At 39.1% G+C, this 24,426-nt stretch overlaps 1 long non-coding RNA gene across 1 annotated transcript in view; it reads right to left on the bottom strand.

Moving 5' to 3' along the window:
• Positions 1-24,426, bottom strand: part of LOC110356960 (uncharacterized) — an 89,420-nt gene that overhangs the window by 43,739 nt on the left and 21,255 nt on the right. The window contains exon 4 of the long non-coding RNA XR_010472381.1: positions 9,281-9,372. This is a non-coding gene — a long non-coding RNA (uncharacterized LOC110356960). The remainder of the gene's footprint in view (positions 1-9,280; positions 9,373-24,426) is intronic.

Below are 24,426 nucleotides of genomic sequence, written 5' to 3'. Positions count from 1 at the left end.
AGTAGGAATGAAGAATGACTTTTGTGGGATAGGGAAGATTGGACTTTTGGGTAGCCTTGCAGTCTTCTCAGTCTTTTGGAGCAGATGTTAAGGGCTGGCTGCAGATATATAGGCAAATTTCTCACCAGGTGAAAAGTTCTCATGTGAGCAAACAAGCTTTCTAATAAAATTCAAGATTTTTAATTTAAGCATTCTCATAATTACCTGTCGAAGACTCAATGCACAACGAATGACCACATGTCAAATGACCACAAATGACCATATGTCATTCATTGCCATCAGCAATTTTCAAAGAAACAGTGCCTTAGAAGGTGCTCTCATATCTCCTAGAAAGGAAGTAACAAGTACATGCAACTAAAGAGAAAAATACTAGGAAGAATATGTGTATGCTGCTTGGGTGTCATGATCACTTTAATTAGTCGGGGACTGACAGTAGATCATGCAATACTATGAAATCATGGAGGAAAAAGTTGGGTAAACTTGGCATGTCTATTGAAAGTAGATTTTATAATTTACTTAAAACCATATCCTGTAAATAAAGAAGCAGTTAAGCAGAGAAAAGAAAGAGGCAAATAAAAGGCAGGAGAAGGAGAAGAGCAAAGCATCATTGCTGAGATGAAAAAGAGGTTTGAAAGTAAGAAAAGAAAGGCCAGCAAGAAAAGACATGGCAGTCAGGCATGTAAGGCCACTTGTTGAGAAGCAATGACAAACTGCTCAATCTCAGCCCACTCAGAGCCCACCTCTTTCCTTTCAGACTGAAAGGAATGGATGGCAGGGGCATTTGGGAGCAGGAGATATGCCCTGTACAGATTTGGCAGACGCCACAAGATCTCTAGCCCACAGCACTTGCACATCCAGGTCACTGCACAATGACACACTACTGACAGTCAACAAAGAGAAAACTATTTACTTTAGAGATTAGCCCTGGAAAATGGGAACGCACATCCAGGACCCAATGGCCTACAACAAAAGCAACACCATTTCTCATTACTGGGTTATTTCACAGAGTAATTAATCTTTTCAGGAAGCTTCTAGGCAACAGACTCTTAGATTCATCTCCCCTTGTCCTTGCTGAACAGACTCACTGGGCGAGCAGCCCGAGTCATCTGAAAGAGCACAGCCTCTCAGAAATCATGGGATGCTCAGGGTGAGCCAAGGTGGCACAAGCCCTTGGAGTGCTGAATCCTGCCTGACCTCAGAGGAGACGCTCCATTTATAACAGCCTCCTCTTCACTTTCTGAGGCTTTAATCATCATAGTGCATTCTTGCTTAGAAACCTCTTAGCAATGACGTTATATTGTGATGTTAAAATTGGAATGTCATTTCAGGAAAACCTATAGCCATCCATGAAAAAAAAACATAAACTACAACAAATAAAGAAGTCAACATGAAAAACTTCTTGGGAATAGAACAGAGGTATCTGTAAATAATACAAATGCAGGTTTAATAGAAAATAGTCACACACAGAAATTTCTGAAAGTAACTATGAGAAAGCTGATAAGGGAAAAAACATGAAGCTGTATGTATAAATACAGAGGAAGAACAAGTACCTTATGTGTCATGCTCAGAAAATATGGATTCTAAGTTTACCTCTAGAGTAAAGAATTTGGTAACATCTGTATTAAACCACTATAAGGGGTTTCCCTCTTTCCAAAATATCTTTTCCTGCAAATCAGTTGCTTTCAAGGATCTAAATACTAATAAAAACACAGCACTACAGTACTTCATTAAGTTGGCCCAAACACCACAAATAGGTAGTATTTGGAGAAGGATTTTGTCATGAAAAGCTGATTTCCCATATCACCTTTTTTCATTCGGTTCTTCCTTTTATGTTTGTCTAGAATTTCTGAAGATCCCTCTTTCTCTGCCAAAATAAACAACAAGGTATTGCATGTAAGTTTTTGAAAGCTTTATCTAAGGATATTTCAGGTCATTGTTTAGGGAAAAGTGTAGTCTTCTCCTTCTGCCCTTAAAAGCTGGGCACTTGGCAAGATATGGCCGAAAACCCAGGGCCCGGTCAGTGCAATCACTTACATTTTCAGAACAGGTTATGATTATAATGTTTTAAGAGTAGCATCCAGCACAGAAAGCATTCACTTGTGCTTTGTACTGCAGTCCAAGAAGCAATTAGCAGCAGCTTATTGGCTCAGTCAGAGCTGCCTGAGGCGCAGCCCAAGACCCGCAGCCAGGGCAGGTGGAGGGGCAGCACCTGGGTTCACACCATGGCTCCCAGAAAGGGTTTGCATGTTGGGTTCTGCTTAGTAAATAGATTTACTCCTCTGTGTTCCACAGAGAGCAGAGTTCATTGCTGCACTGCTGAAGTGTTCCACATAAAATAAGGCACCATGCACAGGGAAAAAAACTGGGAGTCACTTGAGTCAGGACTGCCTTTTGTCATCTTTCAGGCAGCTAGAGAAGACCTCCAGAATTCCCTCTGCTGCATGACCCAGACTGAGGACTCCAGCATGAGAGACACTTAATCACACCTTTACCCGCTGCCTTTAAAGGTTGCATCAACCCTGATATTTCTTTCTCATAATTAGAGTGGTTTTCCTTTTTTTTTAAACCAACTGAACTGGAGAGAGTTCTCCCCTTTAGAAAGCTGGCTACCATAATATACCTCTGCACTGTACCACTCTGAATTGTTTATTTCTCCAAATGGCCAAGAGGCAGACAGCAGTAAAAAAGCAGCTGCACAAACCCAGCAGTGACACAAATTGCTTAAGTGGAGACCTTCTGACCGATATTTTTCTCATGCTTTCTGATTTTGCCTGTCATCCATGCATCTTAATAGAACAGACGCATTTTAATGTGGTATAACCCGTGTATTCCGAATTGTCCCCTGGAGCTATCCAGGAGGTTATTAAACAATATGATCATTAAAAGAGAGCGACAGCCTCATGCAAGACCTAGCATTGGGGGACATCAAGACCTGGGGACTGCCTGAGAATCCTTCCTGATCCAAAAAACTACAGTAGCAGGTGAATGGAGAAATGAAATTAAACTGAAGAGTATCCCAGATAAGCCCCTTCCTTTTGGTTTGTTAAGTTGAATCACTTCTACCCAATTTTTACTAACCACCTTGACTATAGGCCAGGCCTGATTAACAAACCAAGTGACTATACACACAAGAGGGAACTCAGTGGCTGAAGCAAAGCCCAGAAACCTGTTCTGGTTTAGCCATTGCCAGAAGAAACCTGGGTGCTCCAAGCCTGCACTGCTCTCTGCAGCACTGAATGCAGCAAGGGTGAAGCACCGGCCTAGAGAAAAAGAAGGATGTGACTCTGCATGACAGATCTTGGCTGAATATACAGCTGGGGTCTAAGGCAACTTTACAACACTGACCCTTGGTCATGCCCTTTTTCCTAGAGTCAGTGGGACTCACCCAGCAGATTTGCTCTGACCCTGCCCCACTGCATTTGAACTGCATGAGAAAAACTGAATAGCTATATTGGCTTAGGAAATACTCTAGATCAGTTTGAATGCCCACAACAAATTACAAGCAGATGTACAAAGGGTTAATACTGAATAATGCACAGCCTAACCTATGCATTTTGTGAGATTAACAGAACAGGGTGGCTACATCCTGCAGGTTCAAATATCTCTTCCCAACACACTTGTGCCTGCTAGACAGAGGAACACGCAGAGAAGGGATAGTGCCTAAATTTTCGTTTTGCAATGGCATTCAAATTACAGCTCCTGTCACTATGTCACTAACAACTGATAATGATTGCTAGCCCATGCAAACTGGAATTTTGAACACAGAATATGTTGTAGGGGGTTGTTTTGTCCTGCAGTTCTGCCTTTTTCTTTTTTTTTTTTTCTTTTTCTTTTTTTTTTTTTAATGTTTCACCAGACCACTGAGCTGCTGTGAGGGTTAACCCTTGCCAAGCTGTCAATTTATTGGAGAAAAAACCCCACATTTTCCTCAAAATATATGGTCAGGGGACCAGAGAAAAAATACAGTTATTTTTTGATAACAGATCCAGCAGCCTGCAGTGAATCGAAAGGGAACTCTCTACCATGGAGACGAGAAATGGGGATGCCTGAGCAATATTACCTCCTCTCACTATCTCGAGATATTCAGCACCCTTAGCTGGACCTATGGACAGCATAAGCATCTTGGCTTGACTTTCGTCTTCTCCTCACATGTTCTTAAATGCTGCTCTATGACAGGGGTATGCCGAGGGCATTCTCATGACTTGGTGTGATTACTGGTCTTCAAATGCTGGAAGCAGTCAAAGCTATGGAAACATCAAGGCACAAGTGGGAACCATTTCCCATGGAGGTCAAAGCTGAAACAGCCTGCTGGCTAAGGCTGGAGAATGAAAGAGCTAATTCTGTGGCTTAAAGGTTTTTGTGATTCTTCAGCTTCTCTGTGTGGCATCAGCCATGGCTCAGGCAGACTGAGCAGCAACACCTACAGCATGAGCTCTGCCAAAAGCCCAAGAGCATGTATTTGTCACTGCAGGGCCACAGTCAATGCCAAGGCTGCACATGGTCACCCAGCAGTACTAATTTGGTCTGGATCAGGCTGTGGTATTTTTGGCAGATTAGCCAGAGTACACACCACAGAGTGCTTTTTATGCTGTTTTTGTGAGAATAAGCAATGCCTAATCTAACATAAAGCATGCTAGTACAACATGAAGCTGTTGAACCTGCTGCTTTAAACCAATCTGAACTGGCAGGGCAAGTTTACACTGGATCACTGCTGTGCACCATGCAGCCAGAACCTCTCTGATCCCTGTCTGGAATCTCTAAACTTGGATTTGCGATATAATCAATCGATGGCTTCAGCCGAATTCTTTAAAATGAATCTGCTCAACACAATTGCACTCCACCTGGTACACTGCTACTAACTATGTCAGTAGAGAAGAGTGTTTCAACAACAGCTGGAATTTCTCTAGCCCCTTTCCCTCTTGCTTCAGCAGCAGACAGAATCTCAGTAGGGTGAAAAAGGATGAGCATATGGTTAAACATTCTTATACCATTTAATTTCTGTCCCTGGGCTTTTTAAAATGCAATTTGTGGTGCACCTTCTTTCTTTTTTTTTTTTTTTCCCCAGCAAGGACTGCTGAGATGGAACATGTACACAGGCTAAAGCTAAAAGACATCCAGTAGAACAGAGGGATGCAAACAGGATGCATGTGTTGAGGGCCAGAAAACATTCTGTGGAAACACCATGCCTCCTAGGAAGATAAATATGCAGCTGAGAGGCAATGATGTAAGAGTTATGGGAAACAGTAGTTATGGGACCCGTTACCACAGCTACCTCAAGAAAAGAAAATAGTAATTCATGTCATGAAGAAATTCTAATGAAAAGGAGGTTGTTCATGGTGTGACTAATGCTTGCAGAGACACTCAGTTCACATGCACACTGGCTACAGAAGATGGCTGCTGTTCTTGCAGCCAGGCTGTATAAACAATGAGCAGTTGATTGTAGCTGAGGTGTAATCTCAGGAGCACAGATAGAGCAGCAATATTGGACCAAATAATTAGATGGAAGAATTAGCTTCATTTTGAGGCAAAACAGCAAATGCAGTTGTGATTAATAAAACTCAGCAAAGCAAGCCATGCCATCATTTAAAACATATTGTGACTGACGTACTGAATATCCATAGTAGCTGGCCAGGAGGGCAGGGCAAACCACAGGCTTGAATATTGAATTAAGTACCAGATTTCATATGAAAGACAAGGTGGAAGAGAATAGTAGTCAGGAAGTCTCTATTCTCTCCCAAAGAAGATCTCTCTAAAAATCATCCATAATTTTAAGGAGAGAGTCTCTAGGACTGAAGATCGAGTTAAGAAATAAACCCCTCTGTGTCGTCCAGTCAGTTCATCCGAGTCTGTCCAAGCACAAGATCCACAACGTGGAAGCTGGTCAAGGCAGAGCTAGAAGGAAGAGCTATCGAAATCAGCAGCAAATGCATCAAACTACTTCTCCAAAAATGGTGTCAGCCCAAAGCCACTGAGCAGCTGAGGTCAATCGACCTGACCAAATATGCCTTCCTACTTTATATTCCTGGGTCATCTGCAATGTCGGGCAGAGTTTCTACTGTGAGAGAAGACACAAATCAGACATTCAAGCCTTTGCTACACCACTAGGTACAATTATTAATGGAAGACAGGACCTCAGCTGCCTGCATGTCAACAGAACCAGATCCAGAGAGACTCATTGTCTTAAACATCATAACATTCCCACCTGAAAAGAGGAGAGGTCAAGAAAGAAGGTGCCAAAGTGTGACAATGTTAAATGTGCTGGGAATGGAATATTAGGCAGAATATTCACAGGCTGCAGCTGAGCAGAAATGAAATCCCCTAAACATTAGATGTCCTTTGAGGAACCAAGAGCTATTCAGGATATATTTGCAAGACTTCAGCTACTGCATAAGACTCTCGCAACTTGTGAAGCTTTTTAAAAAAGGTTTACGAATAATGCTGTAAGGAAAGAACAGACTCAAGAACTGGAATTTGTAAAACAACATAAAAGAAAAAAAGATCTGTGAACGAGACACCAATTTTGAAATACTACATCCTTCAGCTACAGTAGACACAGTCTGTGCCCTCGGGCATGGAGAAGTTCTTTTGCAAAATGAAGTGGACACATAATCTGCTCACAAGAAAACATCACAAGTGCACCAAGCAGACACAGTGTATGTTGTAATAGAAGCACAATGACGAGGGGGCAGTTCACAAACTGTGACGGACAGAAGTAGCAGGCACTGTTTCCAGAGACAAGCACTGCACCCAGATGCACTGCTGAAGGCTCTGCAGAACTGTAAGCACTCTGTCAACATACAACAACATCTCTCCATTGGGCTTTCACTGAGCCAAAAGACCCACACTCTGGGGCTGGCCATGCTGGCAGGAGAAAGTGCCACAAAGACAGCTCTCTAAGTAGCTGTCAAAGCAAGATAAGATTTAATTAAAAGGGATAAAGCATAATCCAGAAAATCAGGGGTTGGTTACTTCCCACTTAGGACACCAGCCATTTCTAGGCATGTCACCAACAATATTGGACTCCAGACTAACTAGTAACTCTTCTCAAAGGAGCAAGGTATTTACCTAGGACGGTCCTACTGCCAGTTCTTGGTCTTGATTGTTTTGAAGTTCACAGTGTTATAATTTATTAGAAGAGGCACTCCCTTTTCCGTCCTGTACTTATCATGAAGAATCTGCAGAAGAGTAATATGGAATATCTCAATTTTAACAGCTGTTGGCACATGTCTCATCTGAAAGAGGACTAAGCCCAAGATAAACTTTCTATTGTCCTTGCAGGTCGCTTTCACGATTTCTGAAGAACATTTTTTCCCCAGTTGGTCCCAACAAGGTATGACACTAAGGTTTTTAAAAAGCTTTTCCAATAGCATTTTGTACTGGAGCTGCACAAGAAACGGCACATTAGTGATGCAAAAAGCTTCTAACTTGGTAAAATGCTGTTCTACAAAATGCTTCTCTCTCTTTTTCTTTTTTCCCTTCCTCCAGAAAATAGCCTCTGTATACTTTCTGACTCTTTATTGGTCTTCTCTGTTTCAAAGTGCAGAAATGCAAGGTATTTGTCAAAGCTTATTTACTTGCTTGCAAACCATGGAAATATTATGTGTTATTAAAATCAGGTCAACACTGATTTAATAGTCTCTCTGGGAACTTTTATGTTTAGTATCAATCTCTGCCACTGTCTTGCCTTGTTTAAGCTCAGTGCCTGAGGTCAAAACGAAAGGAAAGCCCTTTACTGGAAATATTTGGAGTGGAGCCTCCCACATCCTCTCTGGAGTGCTTTGCAGTGATGGTGAGGAGAGATGAACAAAATGGTATGGAGACACACTTTTTACTTACACAGTTGGCGTGGCCCTGCAGTTTAAACCAGGGCAAACCATCAAACTGGACATAGAGGTGAGAGCATTTACTTTTAGAACAGCAATTTCCAAGCTTGTGTTGCAAAATTAGTGTAGAAAAAGAAAGAGAATAGTAAGAGATTCTGTTAGAATCTTTCTTGTAACTGTCTAGTGTGAAAAGCTTTTGACGTCTCCTGAGAACCAAGAGACAGGAATCCATCTAGGAGTCTCCCAAATGTGCAAGACCACCACAGCAGCCTTTCTTGCTAGGACCTGAAAAAAGAAGAGTCACTTTAGCAATGCTGCAGAGCAGAAGAAAGAAGGAGAAGGGATAGAGAACAAAAACCACAGATGGAGGTGCCTAGAAAGTGTGGGGACCAGCTATGGTCACTCGTGTCCATCACTATCAGGCCCTGGTGGACCTCCCATCCAACTCTGCCTGACAATGCCAAACTTGGCAGGTGTTGCTGTGGGGCCAAGGTTGGCGTTTTGCAGAGAGGAGGCACCAGCTTCTTCCAGATGCCACAGCCATGAAAAGTTGCTAGCACATTATTAAACCTTGTGTCCCTCCTGCTGCTGGGAACCCTGCTGTGATCCAGCACCACATAGACCTCTGCTCGGGGTGTGCCAATGCCACCCATGGTGATGTTCGTTCCTCTAAATTCAGCAGTATTCTGATAAGGCCTTGCTCACAAACAGATTAATCAGTCACTGACAGCAATGAAGCCTGGGATGGGGACTTAGCTTTGAAGAGCCCCTTGGATAATGTGCTTAATATTATTATATTTTTAAGAAGTTAAAGTTTTTTAACATATTAATGTATTTCAAGTGGGCAAGACAATACACTCTGCACGCTCTCAAGATTAAATACACACTGACTACATGTACTTTAACTAATTGTGCACCAACTATGCCCGCATTTGTCAGTTTTATACAAAGGTATACACCTGAATCAGCTATGATGTGGAACAGTAACTACATGGAAAATAGGCTTGGAGAGAGGTGTGTGAATACTATATTTGCCTTCATGGGTTTCCTCAAAAGGAATAATATTTATGAAATAGCTACATTTCATTTATTAAGCATCATGTGTTACTGTGGTAGACTACTTTGTTGGTGTTTTTCATTTTTCCTTACCATGATGTTATTGAAGCCAACTCACTCATGTTTGCATGTTGGAAACATTAACCTATTGCACACCAAGAAACTGGGTTTAACATTACAAAGGTTACGGGTAGAAAAGTTTCAGCTCATTTTTCTCTCTTCTTCCTTTAAGATGGTATCACCTGCTATTACCAACTGATTTGTTGTTACAAAAAAAGAAAATCAGAAAGCTTAGATTAATTTTCTGCATTTTTCAAGCAGTGTTTCAGAAATGGCCCATTTAAATTTGCCACCAGTCCCTGTTACTGCCAGTCTAATAATGGAAGAACATTTTTTCTTACCTGCACCACGGGAAGCAAGACTAGAAGTGAGTTTCCCAGAGGAAGAACAATGCTATGTAGGCTTCAATGGTCCAGCAACAACGATCAGGATCCTGCAAAGAACCATCCATAAAATGTCCATCCCAGCAAAGACAGGAATAAATGCTTCAAGCAAAAATCCAGGCAGACTTCTCAACAGAGACCCTACAAAGTCCAGAGCAACAGAACTTGGAGAGAGAAAAGGGAAAGATTTGGAAGAAACATCAAGAAATTATACACTACTTACTCATGCCTAAAAATTATATCTGAAGCACCTTTGTAAATAGACACGTATTGCACCATGAACTCAAACCTTCAGCCAGCCTATTTGTATAAATGATCGAGACCCTCAGATTGAAAGCTTGGCATATGTACAACACACACAGGGGCTTCTATTTTTTTTAAGTATACACACTTTTAACTTTTATCATACCTGTTTCTGGCTACCACTTTTAGTCTTACAGAACTGTTGACTTCTCCTCTTTCTGTTTCCCTATTTTCTTTCTAGCTTTAGTTGAGTGTAGGGGATAATAAAACAGATAGCGCAATAAGTGAAATATAGATACCCAAAGCAGTCCAAGCTGGCTATGCTTCAGCAGCTGAATCGTAATTTGTTGAACTCCTGCTGCATTTTGTGCAAGAGTATGCAGAAACTGTGCTTCCTAGCCAATTAAGGAACATTTCACATGAACCAGACTAACTGTGTATGACACAAAGCAACCAGCATCAATAACACTTTGGGAACATTTCATTTCTAATGCATCTTGAAGGAAAATTATTTGAGATTCCGCTGTAGAGAAGTCTATAAGCAAAGCTTTTACAAATGCTTTATATCAGTTACAGCTTCAGGAATGCAGCTAAATATGCTGGAAATGCACACACACAAAATCTGTGCATCTGTAATAGGATTCTATGGCAGCTCTGACCATTTGGCTCTGATGAAGCAACATTTGGAAAGCATTAGGGAAACGCCTCAGGAAAAAGCTTCTTCTCTTGAAGTCTTAATTTTCAAAGAGCACAAACGAGACTCAGTGACTGCCAGAATCTGTTACCTTCAGTATCTGTGTTCCTCTTATACACTTTAGACTGCTGTTGGCTTTTGAAGGCAGTCTTAAAATGGAGACTCCCTTGGAGGGGGAAATTTCAAATACTTCAGAGCTTTATGCAAACACATTGCAGGGCCTTCCTTGGAGTGGACAGTGCTAACCAAAGGTAGATATGGAATTAGAAAGGAGACTATTAAAATACTGAATATAGACACAGTAGACTGTAAAATGATCCAATTCAGGAAACTGATATAGCATGTAACTCATTAGCGTTTTTCCACTGAATAGCTAGATAAATGCTGTCCTAATGTAGGAGATCTTTTAACATCCCAGTTTTGAAAGCCAGGCCCAATGCCAATTTTTACCTGCAATGAGATCAAGAAAAATAATATTTATATGTCTCAAAATCTAGGACTTCTGTTGTTATGAATAAATTAATTTTATTGGGGGCTTTTGTCTATTATTTTTCATTTGGCCGTTTTCCATTTTAGGGATGACTTCTCACTGAAACACCAAACCAATTTTGACACCTACATTATTGCCAAATTGCAAAGGTAGTTAAGGACAAGGTAGACTGACCACGAAAGTGAAAGAGCTATTTTGCTAAGCAGGAAAAATTCGCAAGAAAAATCTTCTTAGACTGTTGTTACGCTCTTTGAGATTGCATTAGTGGTCATGCTGCTAGTCTTTGAAAAACTTTAAAAGATTGGTACTAATCCAAGATCTCTAGAATACAGTAGATCTATTGTAAAAATGAAAATTTTCTCCTGTAATATAATTTTTTTTCTTCAGACAGCAAGCAAACAAACTACGTTGCACTAATTGGAAAAAAAGAAAGCCAAATATTCCATGTGTGCACCCTGAAAAAAAGGTAAGCCCAAAGAGGGCTTAATATAGTGCCTCAAACTTCAGACCATGGCAGAGTTTATCAACAAAATGCAAATCAACAATAACAGTTGGAAGATAACAACTCCTTCAGGACAAATCAGAAAGATAAGTCAATTTGCTTCAGATCACCAGAAAGTCTTTGGGGTTTTTTAAGAGCCTGCTGGCAGCAGACCATTTGAGGTATTTGATTGTTAAGAAACAAAGCTTTCATACCATGGTAGTAAGTTCTTTACTGAAATGGACTTGCCCCAAACCCATTAAAATCAATGGAAAGAAAAGAAAATAAAGAAGGGGGAGAGAGGAGGAAGGTATTTGATCAACCAAGCAAAGTGACATGCACCTAACTATTAACCAGTTGTCAAGCAATTTGGCTACTTTTACTGATTTCAGATGCATATTACCATGTCTAGTCAGAGTCTTACACCACCTGCGAGGCAGCCTTGACACTTAGCTCCCCTTCTGGCCTGTGCAGCATTAAAAAAAAAAAAAAGCCCAACAGATCACACATTAAATTCTGTAATTATGTGCCAAGAACATTGTGCAAACCTACTGTAACACTGTTTTCTTGGAGGTCATTAGAGAAAATAGTGGTTGATTCTAGAGATGCATTGAAATCTGCTGGGCTGATAACAGTAGCTGAGGATCTGGCTGTATGTATGAAGAATACATCTGAGTTCAGTGAGGGCAGATCTCTCCTCAATCACTCTTACAATGACTAAAGTTTGTATTATAGTTCTAATAATAGAAGCGAAAGAGAAGATTTCAGTAGTACTCTTGATAATAACAGTTCTGTTCACTTATTGGGGCAAGTTAATTTCTGAACTAATTCTAGCTGAAGCTGTTCGGACTACAACAGGCATTAATTTAATCCATTAGATTTGTCCATTATCTGCTATCTTGGGACATCCTTATATTCTCACTAATCAGCATGAGATGTAGCACATACCGTTAGGTAAGTAGCTGCTAATAACAGTGACTTTAATGAAGTGAAAATACATGCTTACTGAATTTAAATTCATGCAGGAAAATATGCTGGCAATTGCAGCAAACAAAACAACACAGTAACTGTGCTATTATCATACTGCAATGGCTATGAAACCTCAGCATAAGGAACAACTGGAAACCTAAAGGAAGATTAAAGATGCCACCCTTGAAGAGGAAATCTACAGAAAATTCCATAACACCATAAAAATACTCAAAAATATCTAAGAAGCATCACCAGGTACCTCATGTCACCATTTTTCTCATACGCATTGAGAAAAACACACATAGAGCTTACCTCACCCATGTAAAGAGAGGTCAATAAGGACTCTACTCCAAAGCATGAGTGAGCCTTTGAAAAAGTCATTTGAGTACTACAGCAAATCTGTCATGAGACAACAGGATAAACCGGCACTAAATAGGCATCTCTGATTGTCCTATTCTACCCTGAACTGAAAAGTTAATACACTGTTCCTAAAGAACTCCAATCTATGCTTGAAGAACATCACATTATGCAAGAACTTTGTCCATAAACCTCTCTCCTAGCCTTTAAATAAAGCTCATAAACTGGGCTGAGCTGATCACCAGCAGCAAATTTCCTTTAGGTCGTTTGCTGCTGAAGCTTCCAAACTATTGGTGCCTTTTTTGTAGCTCTGTCACTCTTTGTAAAGGTAGTTACAGACCACTGATTCTCACAAATGCTACCACAACAGGGGCAGCACCTGCCAGGACTGATTGTCAGAAAGAGTAAAAACAGAGAATTCTGGAATCAGGACACAACAACAGAAAAGCAAAAAAGAGCAAAGATTCCTTACTATCTGCTTTAAGCATCTGTAAAATACGTAAATTCAGAACAGCTGGAGTTGTAATATTTTGGTACCTGAAAATGAGGATTAGCACTTGCACATTAAAAAAAAAAACAAGTATATCATATTTCAGTCCTGTTTTAAAAGTGAAGACACTTAATCTCTGTTGATTTACTCAGCTAGCCCTTTCCTTGTTGGTGTTTGCTCAGCACTTGCACTTAGGTACAAAAGTACCTATTACATTCTAACACTTATATTTCTAGGACTTGTGCTTTTCTCAAATATAGAAGTATCTCTTGTGTTTTTAATCAGAGAGGTTTGCATGGCATGACCCACTTAGATCTGCAGTTAATACTGTCAGTATTTTATTTTTTCACTTCTCCAACAGCAGGACAAAGTAAATGAAATACAAATACTAGGAGAAGAGATGAATTCTGCGTACAATACAGAAGGATACTAACTATGATCCTGTTTTGTTTGCCTTTTAATAGCCTTATGTCACCCACTTCCAGCATTTGTGCCTTTGCCAGGGAGACTACATGGTTAAAATTAATTACTTTTGGCCTACAAGGTCTTTTGAGTAACATTCAATCAGAAAGTCTCATTTTGATAATGTATTACTATAATATATCATCACAGAGCTGCTATGCTATACATTGCTGTACTTTCTTACTGTCAGGTACTTTGGTGACACAGTCCTTCTGAAAAGCTGCTTCTGGCCAGTGAATATTTCTAGAAACGTGTTCAATGGAACAAATACAATAACAAAGATGAGATGCTGGATGGCTTTTAGGTGAACAAAGAAAATCTGATGGTAAGAGCAGTATTTTGATGCTCCTTTTAGTGTACTAATTCCTCTGTTCTGGTGCTGTCTCACATTGTTTCTGAGAAAGTGTTCTAGGATAAAGACTGCTAAAGAAAGGTGGCAACCGTAGAGTTGTTTCAAGTCTAGTTGGGCTAACACTATGTTCCTTCCCCCCCTTTTATTGCTCTCCTGTTCTCTGCAAGTGCAAAGCACGCTTTTCTCATAAACAGCTTCTTCCTCTTTGGCAACCCAGGACATTGTTCAATCCAGGGCAGTTGTTCCTAATCTTTGCCAGACTGCATCCTGTTGCCTCAGAAATGAGTGTCTGGAAACTGGGCCAGTCCTTTTGCCTGTATCAGCTGATCTAAGAGGAGATATTGCTTCTCCATGCAAACCTTGCCTCTTTTATTCTGTGATAAAACTTTCAGAGAGGGAAAACACAAAGATAAGGTGTGTTCCTCAGTGTCCCCAGCAAGTTATTATAATTAGATTGAATATTTAACACTATTGATCTATGTGTGCAAACTTATTAAATAAGTGTTTGGCATCAGTTATACAATAAAAATCAAACCACTTGTATTAGTCAATTAAGTAAGCAAGCCCATTATGTAGTTTCTAATTACAGTCTTTTTAACAGACCATAATTACAGAATCAGAGGGGCAAGTAATTATGATACTTTGAAAGTGGTATTGAAGCCTGGACAAACACATTAAGAACAGATCAGCTCTAAAACTGTTGTACTAACATCCATGTTAGTACATCCATGTTTCTGTAACTATTTCAGCATTTCCAAGAGTAGTGAAGTTGTTAAATATGTTTTGATTTCACACCCACAGCTTTTTTTTTTTTTTAAAGATGCAAATACAGGACAAAAGTTTTCAAATGACTAAATATTTCCTGTGAAACAGCACAGATTGCAAAAAGTGTCTGAGAGTTGCTTAGAGAATAACTAAGTGGGTCAGTATTTATACTTTTCTGAAAAAAAAAAAAGATTTTCTGAAAAACCTGTAGAACAATTACCCTATATAAAGGGCCAGCATAAGGGAGGCTGGAATTGCATAGAAATCGTGAAAGAGATAAATATTGATTGTCAAGGTTTTGATGAGTACTTGACAGATATCATTAAAAACCATTAAATTAGCATCCATTTTGAGAAAGCAGAAGGAACATTTCCTATGGGAAGTTTATTCAGAAGCAGCAATATATTTTGTTTAAATTGTTAAACCCCATCCAGGGATGCTTAGATGAAGGCTGCCTTACAAATAATTGTTTTGGGCACTGAACTGCAGCAGTAGCAGTTCTATGCTTGCTAAAGAATATAAATATCAGAAAGCACAGAAGTTACTAAGCTAGGTATGGGTGACAGCAGGAAAGGAAGTTAAAAACTTGCTGAGAAACTTGTGCTACCATCATCCCACCTCAAATCAACAGTCTGGCAGGTGATCATGGAGTGTCAGCGCATAGAAATGTAGAACCAGTCAGTTGGAAAGACTATGGAGAACAAATCAAGACAGCATTTGTTGTAGCTAGATGACAACAAGCAACATACCAGTGACAGACAATTTCAGTGCCCGCATTTAGACGGTTCTAATTTTACATGTTATCAAAAAATACATGAAGATATGTCTATAGACCTAAAAAAGGATCTAGAAGCACTAAAAAATAATTTATCTTACAAAGAAAAAAAAAAAAGTAAAAACCTCTTATAGCTGCATTCAGTAAATATTCTACAAGAAGAAAATTCTCTTAGGATGTCCAAGGAAATAAAGGTTATCAAGCAACATGGAAGAGAGGGCTTCATGTCAAGAACACTGAAGACAGTGGGGGAAAAAAAAAAAATAAAAAGACCTGTTAACTTCAGTGATCTCAAGATCATTCACAAAATACCTAGATTTTATTAGTATTACAACAGGGTATTTGGAATCAAGCTCTGAGGTGGGACTCACAGAGTGATCTAAGCAATCATTTTATATTTAATACACAGAAATGTTTTAAGTGCTTTCAAATACTTGCCATTAAACTTTTTCTAATTTTTTTTCCCTGCCTTTTTTCTTTCTTTAAGCAAGAAGATATATATCCTAAAATCTTTCCAGCCAACTGGCTGCATATTGGCCAAAGTTATCTCTGTATGTCTTATTGCTCTTGCTTTGTAGTATACAGTTTTACAGCAGTTTCAAAGGCAGCAGAAATAGGTGTTGTGAACAACCTCAGATAATTTAAACAACAGGAATGCAAGTTCATTAAAATAATTCTCACAACACATTGAAGAACAACAGCAGTAAGTGCCATGAGACAAAAGTACTGCAGTCAATGTCACTGCACGGTCTTCCCTGCCAAATCAAAAAACTGAAGTTAAAAATTCTCCGCTGGAAAGTTCCAGAATTATTTGATTTGAACTCTCTCTCTCTATATATATATGTGTGCATATATATATATATATGTGTGTGTGTGTGCATATATATATATATATATATGTCTAAAGGAGCCCACCTGAATCTAGAACACAGTAAAGTTATTAAAAAAAAAACCCAGACCAAACAACTCAGTAAGTCAATGGAAGCAGACTGTCAGAGGTGGACAGGCATTGTTCACAACTGCATTCATTATCAAGTTACCTTCTATATTTTAGAGAAGGTTACAGCTCCCAGGTTCGGTCTTTTTGGGACACTATAGGAGGAAACACTTGGATTAGTTCAGTGGATTGTGTACATCAAAGGACAAATTTCACTTCCACGTGTTTGAGAGAGAAACTGTCTTTAACACACAGAAAAGATGGAAATTTAACAGAGCCTACAAACCTTTTGATTTATCTCTGTTCTTGTTTCTAAGTTTTTTTCTAAAAACTGTAAGTTATCAGCACCTTTCCCTGAGCTTTGTTGTCTGTGCAATACTGTCCTAAAAGACGTCACTTAATTTTCTCCCTAGTGCTCTTCTATTTGTGGAGCCAGATCCATGAAAATACCAATAAGAACAAAAGTGATACTGCAATGTAAGCATTTATGGCAAAAGCTGTGCTTAACCCCCCCCCCCCCCCATTCTTTCCCACTTCAGTTAAGTTTTTGCGATCCAGTAGTGAAAATACTAAACTTCATACGTTCTTCTTTTCTTGACTAGACTTGACTTCATATTTCTCCAGGTATTTGCAATTAGATTTCTGGACATACATTGAATTGCCATTCCTAATTCAATATCTGAGCCTACCTGGATTTCACAAACAAGATGGAAAGTCTCCATCTAGTAGGTGTTTTCACAGCACATTCATACATCACAAAACCCAGATCTCTGCAAGGCACTATGTTAACCTCATTCTTTTGATAGTAAACGGAAAAAAAAAAAAAATCTATCTGAAAAGTTATTCTGAAAGCTGGGTAAAAAATGCCAGAGGATTCCTAAAGCTGTACAAAATAAACCATCTTACAAAATACACAAGACAGAGTTAGTGTCAGCATATACGCAAGTGATCCATCTTAACATTTTGTTTTTGAAGTTTTGAGCAATAAAACCTGTTTGTAAAACTAGTGTGCTTCAAACTATTCTATTTCTTGCTATTGAATTCAGGCAAACTTAACAGATACACATATATCAAAGTGACATCATATTGCAGGAGTTTCTTTCCTGCCCTCTTTTTAAACAACCCCCAATCCACCTTTCTTCCTTCCTTCCTATCATTTGTAACCCTGAAATGTCCTTTTTATTTGCCTTTGAGCTGCACTGAGGATTATTTTTATTGCTTTTATTATTTAAATCTCATCCTACCTCCTATCTGCCTTTAACTTTCACAGCTACTCTTCATTTCAACATGCTTAAAAGTACATTCTTGTCTCATGATCCCAGGAAAGGCATCTGCAATCCCATCTGTCTCTTGGAACTACTCAGCTTTGCAAGGTACCAACAGCACCTACAAGTACACTGAGAAATAAAGCTGTTTCACCCAAGCCTTTGCTGGGGAATGCAGGAGTTAACTCCCTCCCCTGTCTTAAAGTCGCCCCTCTTCTTTGGTAATTTACACATCCCAGCTGACATAGTAAATATGGACAAGGCACAGATAGTCATTTAGTGTATTTTTTCCACACATCCCTCTGAGATAATGTGGAAATTCTTTGTGAGGCTGTTCATGACTCACATGATCTACTGCAGATACACCTTTTCTTTATTACACTACCCAAAGTTAAGAACAAAACCCCTGGTGCCCTAACATGAAAGACCTACTGGAGTAAAATGAATATTTCTGTGAAGAAAGCGTAGAATTACAACTAATATTTTAAATAAATATTAGATCAAAAATTAGCAAGCCAAGAGTCTGGGAAGAAAATCTACTGAAATGGAAACTGATCTATAACCAACCAAAACCATAGATCAAATAGAAGGAACAAAGTCACAGGAAAGCCTGTTTCAAGATAGGCTTAGAAGTGTGATGGAGTAATAGATCTGGTTTTTAACAGTCCTACCGCAGCTGCATGGGCAAGCACAGAAAGGATATTCACACTGTTACTTCTGGACAACTAGGTTAGGTGTAACTTTCACACCTAATTTTTACCCGCTCAGATCTCTGCACAGTCATTGCAGAGGCATGAGAACACAGACAGATGTTCAGCTTGGTTTATAGTAAACAGAACTGATGAGCACACCTCCCTGTAGAAAAGAACATGGAGTGATGATACTTCGGCTGCCTTTACAAGCTAACAGAAGTGATGCAGCTGTGCTAGCTTTCCAGCCAGATAAAATGAGTCCAGGGAGAGCTCCAGAATAACTGGGTCTGGTAAATGAGTCAACTTACTTACCACAGGGACCTGCACTTGCACCACACAGACATATTCTTGTCTGTCTGTCAAAGTTAACAGGCAGCCCCCTTTGTATAACATCCAGTAACACCATTGCCTAGGACATCTCTCCTCTTTCATCCCTTTTCTCTTTGCCTGTTTTCAGGCAGATAAAAAGGAAGGCATAATAATTTCTTACTGGGACTGCAAGGTGTAAAACTTATAAAATGCTCTCCTCATTATCTACCCATTCCTTTTTACTTTCAAGTCATATCATTTTAAGTTATAGCTATTGAAGTAGTAGGAATAACACTATTCATTTTCTCTGGTGGTCATTCCAGTGATCTCAGTTGCTATATGTACTCTATAAGGAGCAGACATGTGGCTCCTACTTTAAAAAGTTGTGTTCTAATAATGAAATCAGTGTCTATTAGAGAAAGAGCTGGTGACCAAACAGATCGAACGGTGTGCACTGAGACATCTGCTGAAGCCAGTGGTGGAGTATATGAACAAAATGTCCTGCTGGGTGGTGCAGGATGGTCACTTCACATCTGCTTGCTCCTGTGTAACCTGGTACTGTAACAGTACCTCCTGTCCTACATCCCACCCCTTCTTTGCAGGGTACTGTAGCTTGGGCTAGAAAGAACTATAGTTCTCACAAGGCTTTGCCACTTCAAGGCAAGGAAACTTCTCCAGAGACTTCCTGCATACCAGCTGGCCATAGGCACGGAAACATACTGTATTTGCAGAGACAAATTATCCCTCTAGTTTCAGTTTTATACAAAACAAAAAGCAGTAATCCATTTTCCTGTGATTTTGAGCAAGTTACTTACACAAACAAAACAGATGGGAGAATTTCAGCTGTAGAGCAAGTATACATCCTGCATTCAGACTTCCATAGTGAAATATTTTATCCCCACTAAGTTGCTTCTAGTATTAGTGTGAGTGTTTCCTATTCTTGAAGAGAAACGTAGCTTTAGCTGAAACCAGAGTAGCACAAAGCACTGTCCAATTAAGTGAGGGCAAACAGTGAGGTCCTTTCGGTAATAGAAGTAGCTGTGAACAATGGAACACAGGTGTGAGATGCTTAACCCAACACAGCTAAGATACACAACATGCAAACGCAGGGGTAAGTTACTGTTTTTCTACCAAGCAGGAAAGGAATTAAATGTATGAAGCTGAGAAGCAGCCAGACATGTGGAAATACTTGTGAGACACAAAGTTTGTGGTAAGGCATGTCAGAAAAGCAAGAGAAGTTGTTGTGTATGTTCAGAGAAATAGGACTTCAATATAAATCAGTTTATCTAATACAAGCATGTGCCGGTAAATTCTACCCTTGTGTCATCAATTTTCATCCCAGAAGTAATCCTGAGAGGTCATAAATATTAAGCACTTAAGTCAAAGGGAAACAAGTACTTATTTTTATATGTAAGCCACTGAAGTTACTTTAAATTACCTTCTAGAAATATTAGAGTGTATACTACCCATGTGTCACTTCTATCTGGTACCAAGGAGACTGAGTCGGAACCTCGATATTCTTGAAACCAGATCTAAGGGTGATTTATGAGCCTAACAGCAAGATTTATAGAAGTCAGAAAGCTCCCTATAACACCTTTGTGGTGGGTAATAGAGAGGCAAGCAAAACACAAACAGCACTGCTTCTTTCCTCCCCTGAAATCTCTAAGAGTTGCGTTTGCTACAGAGAAGGAAACCCTTAGAGACAATTCCTTGCCTCAGACTCTCTGCCACTTTGGAGTTTTCTTACTTTACTTGCCAGTCACAGGACAATGGCCCTGTGAGGCTGTCAAGGATTTTGCTACTTTTGCTTCACAATCACAGATTCTTCCCAGCACAACCCACCACCTCTGCCTGTGGCTTGCCTGGTCCTTAGAGCTAGGTTTTGCCCCCTCACTTCCAACACTGAAATTGCATCCTTCCTTCCCCCTCTTTTACTTTGCTGTGTCTCCCAAGTTCACTTACACGGTCCTGGCAGCTGTCTTCTTTGTCAGATCACTGGAATACCTGTAAGTTCTTGTTCATCAGCTTCTGCATGCAAAATAATATCTGTGCTCTAGGCAGCACAAATAAATAGCCTAGGATAAAGGCATCTGCAACCATCTCCAAATTCACAAAGATAAAGTCAGTACTGGAGCAACCTTCATAACAGCGATTTGACGTTATCAGTCAGAGCCCACCAAAGAATTTGTGAAATCCTTACTAAAGTAGGACTCTAACCAACTCTTTTTCAGAACTGGTATTGATCTAGACAGCCTGCTTGAGGAGGAAGATGGACTAGGTGACCTCCAGCATCTCTTTCAATCTTACTTTTCTATGATTTTCTGTCATCTCATGGAGAGATTCTCCAAAGGTCTTTAGATTTGTGTAGGCTAATAAGACAACTATTTTTAAAGAGAGTCATGATTCTATTCTCACTGTGCAATTTCAAGGGTGCTGCATAATGCTAAATATATTATTCGGGTCCTGTGGAGCTTTCCCAAGTTAAAAAAGTACTGTAACCATTCCCTGCCTGACGTTCTATCCAAACAGCAACATTGAGCCATTAATGACACTGACAGCTTTTCCACCCTTTCTTCCTGCTATGAAAAAAACCCAAACAACAAAAAGTTTAGCATGGGCTCCTTGTTTGTGCTGTTGAGTTTTCACTGTGTCTTCAGTGTATTTAGAAAACCACTAACTTTTCTACATATTTGCATAGGTAATAAGTTTGACCTTTCATGTAGATTTGTTTTGATTAAAATCATCTGAAACAAGTGAAGTTTTCTCCTTTTCAAAGTAATTAGATTAATGCAAATATTTTCAGTGCCTACTTCAAACTAGTATAAATGGTCTGACATTAAATGAGGCTTAAAAGTTCCCTATAAACTACCACTACTGTTATTAAATTTAATTAAGATAGAACAGGAGGCTGTTTAAATGGGAAAGTGTTGCACAAAAATGGCAGCACAGAAAAATGACTCTGATGTTGTCATTAAAGCTAATTGGAAGCAAGGGTTTCTAAATGACAATGTAATTAACAGGCTAATGAATACCATATGATGATTGTTATTAACAATTAAGTTTGCAAATATACATGGAAAACTAGTTAGAGATATCACACTGTTAAAGCTATTACAAGGTAAAACTCTACAAACAAATTATACAGCACTTTATCTGATGCACATACAATGCTCTAGCCACGTAGCAGTAATTAAACCTTCTGCCCTCTCACCCTCCTGTTCTGTCAAATTAAATGATAATTATCACAGAATAGCTATAAAATGTGTGCTTTCAGAAATTTTGCCATTCTAAAATTCTGCATAGAGCTGACCGAAGTAACATTGTTTGATAAGGCAATGATCAAAGTTGGGGGAAGGTCAATGACTGCATGCAGCCTGTGCCCTGCAGATAAAAACAAACCACCTTTGGGATTCATCACTGAACAAATATTCCACACAGTTGAACCATAAGGGTTCTGCTAAATTAGGCTAACACAGTTTTCTCCAGAAAAGAACTTATTTCAGCTTTTTAATAGGAATATTTGTGCTGGCTACTTTTCCATGGACCCCTGCTAAGTAGCAGATGGAACAGTGCTGTCTCATATCTAGGAGACTGCCATTTGTGTGGCAGTTTGTCATCATGTCAGTGCTTGAAGTGAAGCTTCAAGGAACAATGAGAGTCCTCAATGAGGAGGACACCCTTATGAATGACATAAAAGGTGATAAAATTAATGAATTGCAGAAGATCCCAATGGTGGTTTAAGATTTCTTCCTCCAGAAGAGTTCAGATGCATTCACAGTGACCACTTGGTTGAGATAGTGTTACTAGAAGATACTACAGTTGAACAAGTACTAGCTGTAACATGCCCTTCTCACTGGGCATGGTTTACATTTCATTCTGCTGCTGAAGAATATGCCACCATTTTTAGAGCATGAAGGCTACATTTGCAAGTTTGGGCTTAGGCAGGTAATAAGCAGCCTGCTTGCCCTGAGTCTAATTGTTAATAGCTGACATTATTACTTTGGTGAGGAACACAGGCTGTAGAAAGCAGCACTTTGATTTTATAGTCTTTCCATAATGCAAAGATAATTGGTTAATAAGGCAGTAATTAAGCAGACTTGTGGCAGGTCTTTGCCTCTGGTTGGTTTCTGCAACATCGTTGATTTATGTGCAATTTATAACAGGCTCTTGGCAAACAAGTTTAAATTCTGTTAACTTGTTAACATGAAGCACTGAGTAAAAACACCTGTTTTTCAGAAAAGACAGACAAATATAATCTCAAATGGCTTAGCATATTCAAATAAGTTTACGTTGTTTTCCCAGAGACTGCAAATGGACAAACATCTAGGCTTGAAAGGAATATTAAGTATGCCACATAACAAAAAAAAATTGCTGGATTTGGATTATGGAGGCAACAAATGCCAAAATTACAGGATTTCATAAGAAACCTGAAAGCAAAAAGTGAAGTGCTGATTACAAACTCAAGACCAGAATTTTAAAGAAAGATTTTACTAAACTAGCAAATACTAGATGAGAAAGTATGACACAAGAATAAAAGTGTGATTACAAAAAGGAAGATAATCATTGTCATCATCATCACTTTCCTGGAATTGTACTGAACTGATTTTCTTATAAGACTTTACAAAGAACTCCACTTTATAAGCATTTTTACAAGTCAGAAGGTTAAAGTTCCATGAGGAAAAAGAATTTTGAGTGCCCAGATCTGAAGATTCAGATTCAGGCTTTTAAGCTAAAACATAAAACAATATCATAAACAACAGGCAAACTATTGAATACACACATGAAAAATGTCACAATTTCCTCTGCCTCTACAAACAAGCATTTCTAGATAAACATATATTTCATCCTTAATTGGTCCATACAAACAGACTGAAGCATATTGAACAAATTATCAAAACACATCTTCAACCCAAGTGGGAAGCTAGAAAACCAAAAACATTTAGAGGAGACAGCAAGAGAAACAAAGACAACAGCAATTTGTAGGAAAAATAGTTTACATAAATTCGAGGTTTATCTCATATCCCTTGACTCAAAAATTGTAATTGCTTCATATTCAAGATTCTTTTCCTCACAGTGACCATTGTGATCCAAAGAAAATTTTACAGCAACTACTCTTTGCCAAGACTGAAAAAATTGACATCCTTAAAATAAAAATATCTCTATGTTATTCTTGCTTCACAGTATTTGGTGGAACCAGTAAGCTCAGAGCCCCACTCAGTTATGTGAACAGAATGAAACTCCTAAAACATCAGCAAAACCGATCACACTGAACCCTGAGACTGCATCTTGCAAGATAAGAATTAGATTATTTCAGCAGTTCCCAAAATCACATCCTATCTAAAGATGAAAACCTTTGGCTGGTATATACATTTCTTACCTGTAATTCCTTGGAAGGGAAAGGAATACCTTTGCTTTGAGTTTGTAATTGAAGTGATCTGAGCTAGTCACTTTATTCCAAAATGAAAGCAACAGAACACAGGTGTTAAAACTTTTCATTTATGCATACTGCCCTAATTGCTTTGCCTGTTTTCTGAATCTCTCTGCATAGAGAAGCTCTTACATGTGTTAACATCAAAATTGTTACATGTTCAGACTTATGTAACACACTTTTTGATTGTTGATAGAAATATTTTTTAAAAATACATTAATGCCACTGTGAAGTACGGCCTAAAGGAATCTTCCTAAAAATTGGCAGCAAAAGCAGAACTCTTAATTCAAACAACTTTGGTTTGTGATCGAGTATTGATGCTCCTCAAAACCAGTGGAAAAAACACTACCTGTCCAGCAGACTATAAAACAAATACTTCTCATCTTTACCTCAGA

Source organism: Columba livia, chromosome 4 (assembly GCF_036013475.1).
Source record: "Columba livia isolate bColLiv1 breed racing homer chromosome 4, bColLiv1.pat.W.v2, whole genome shotgun sequence".
Taxonomy (NCBI): Eukaryota; Metazoa; Chordata; class Aves; order Columbiformes; family Columbidae; genus Columba; species Columba livia.
Note: the sequence above shows the minus strand (reverse complement) of the source record. Positions and strands in the feature narration are given on the sequence as shown.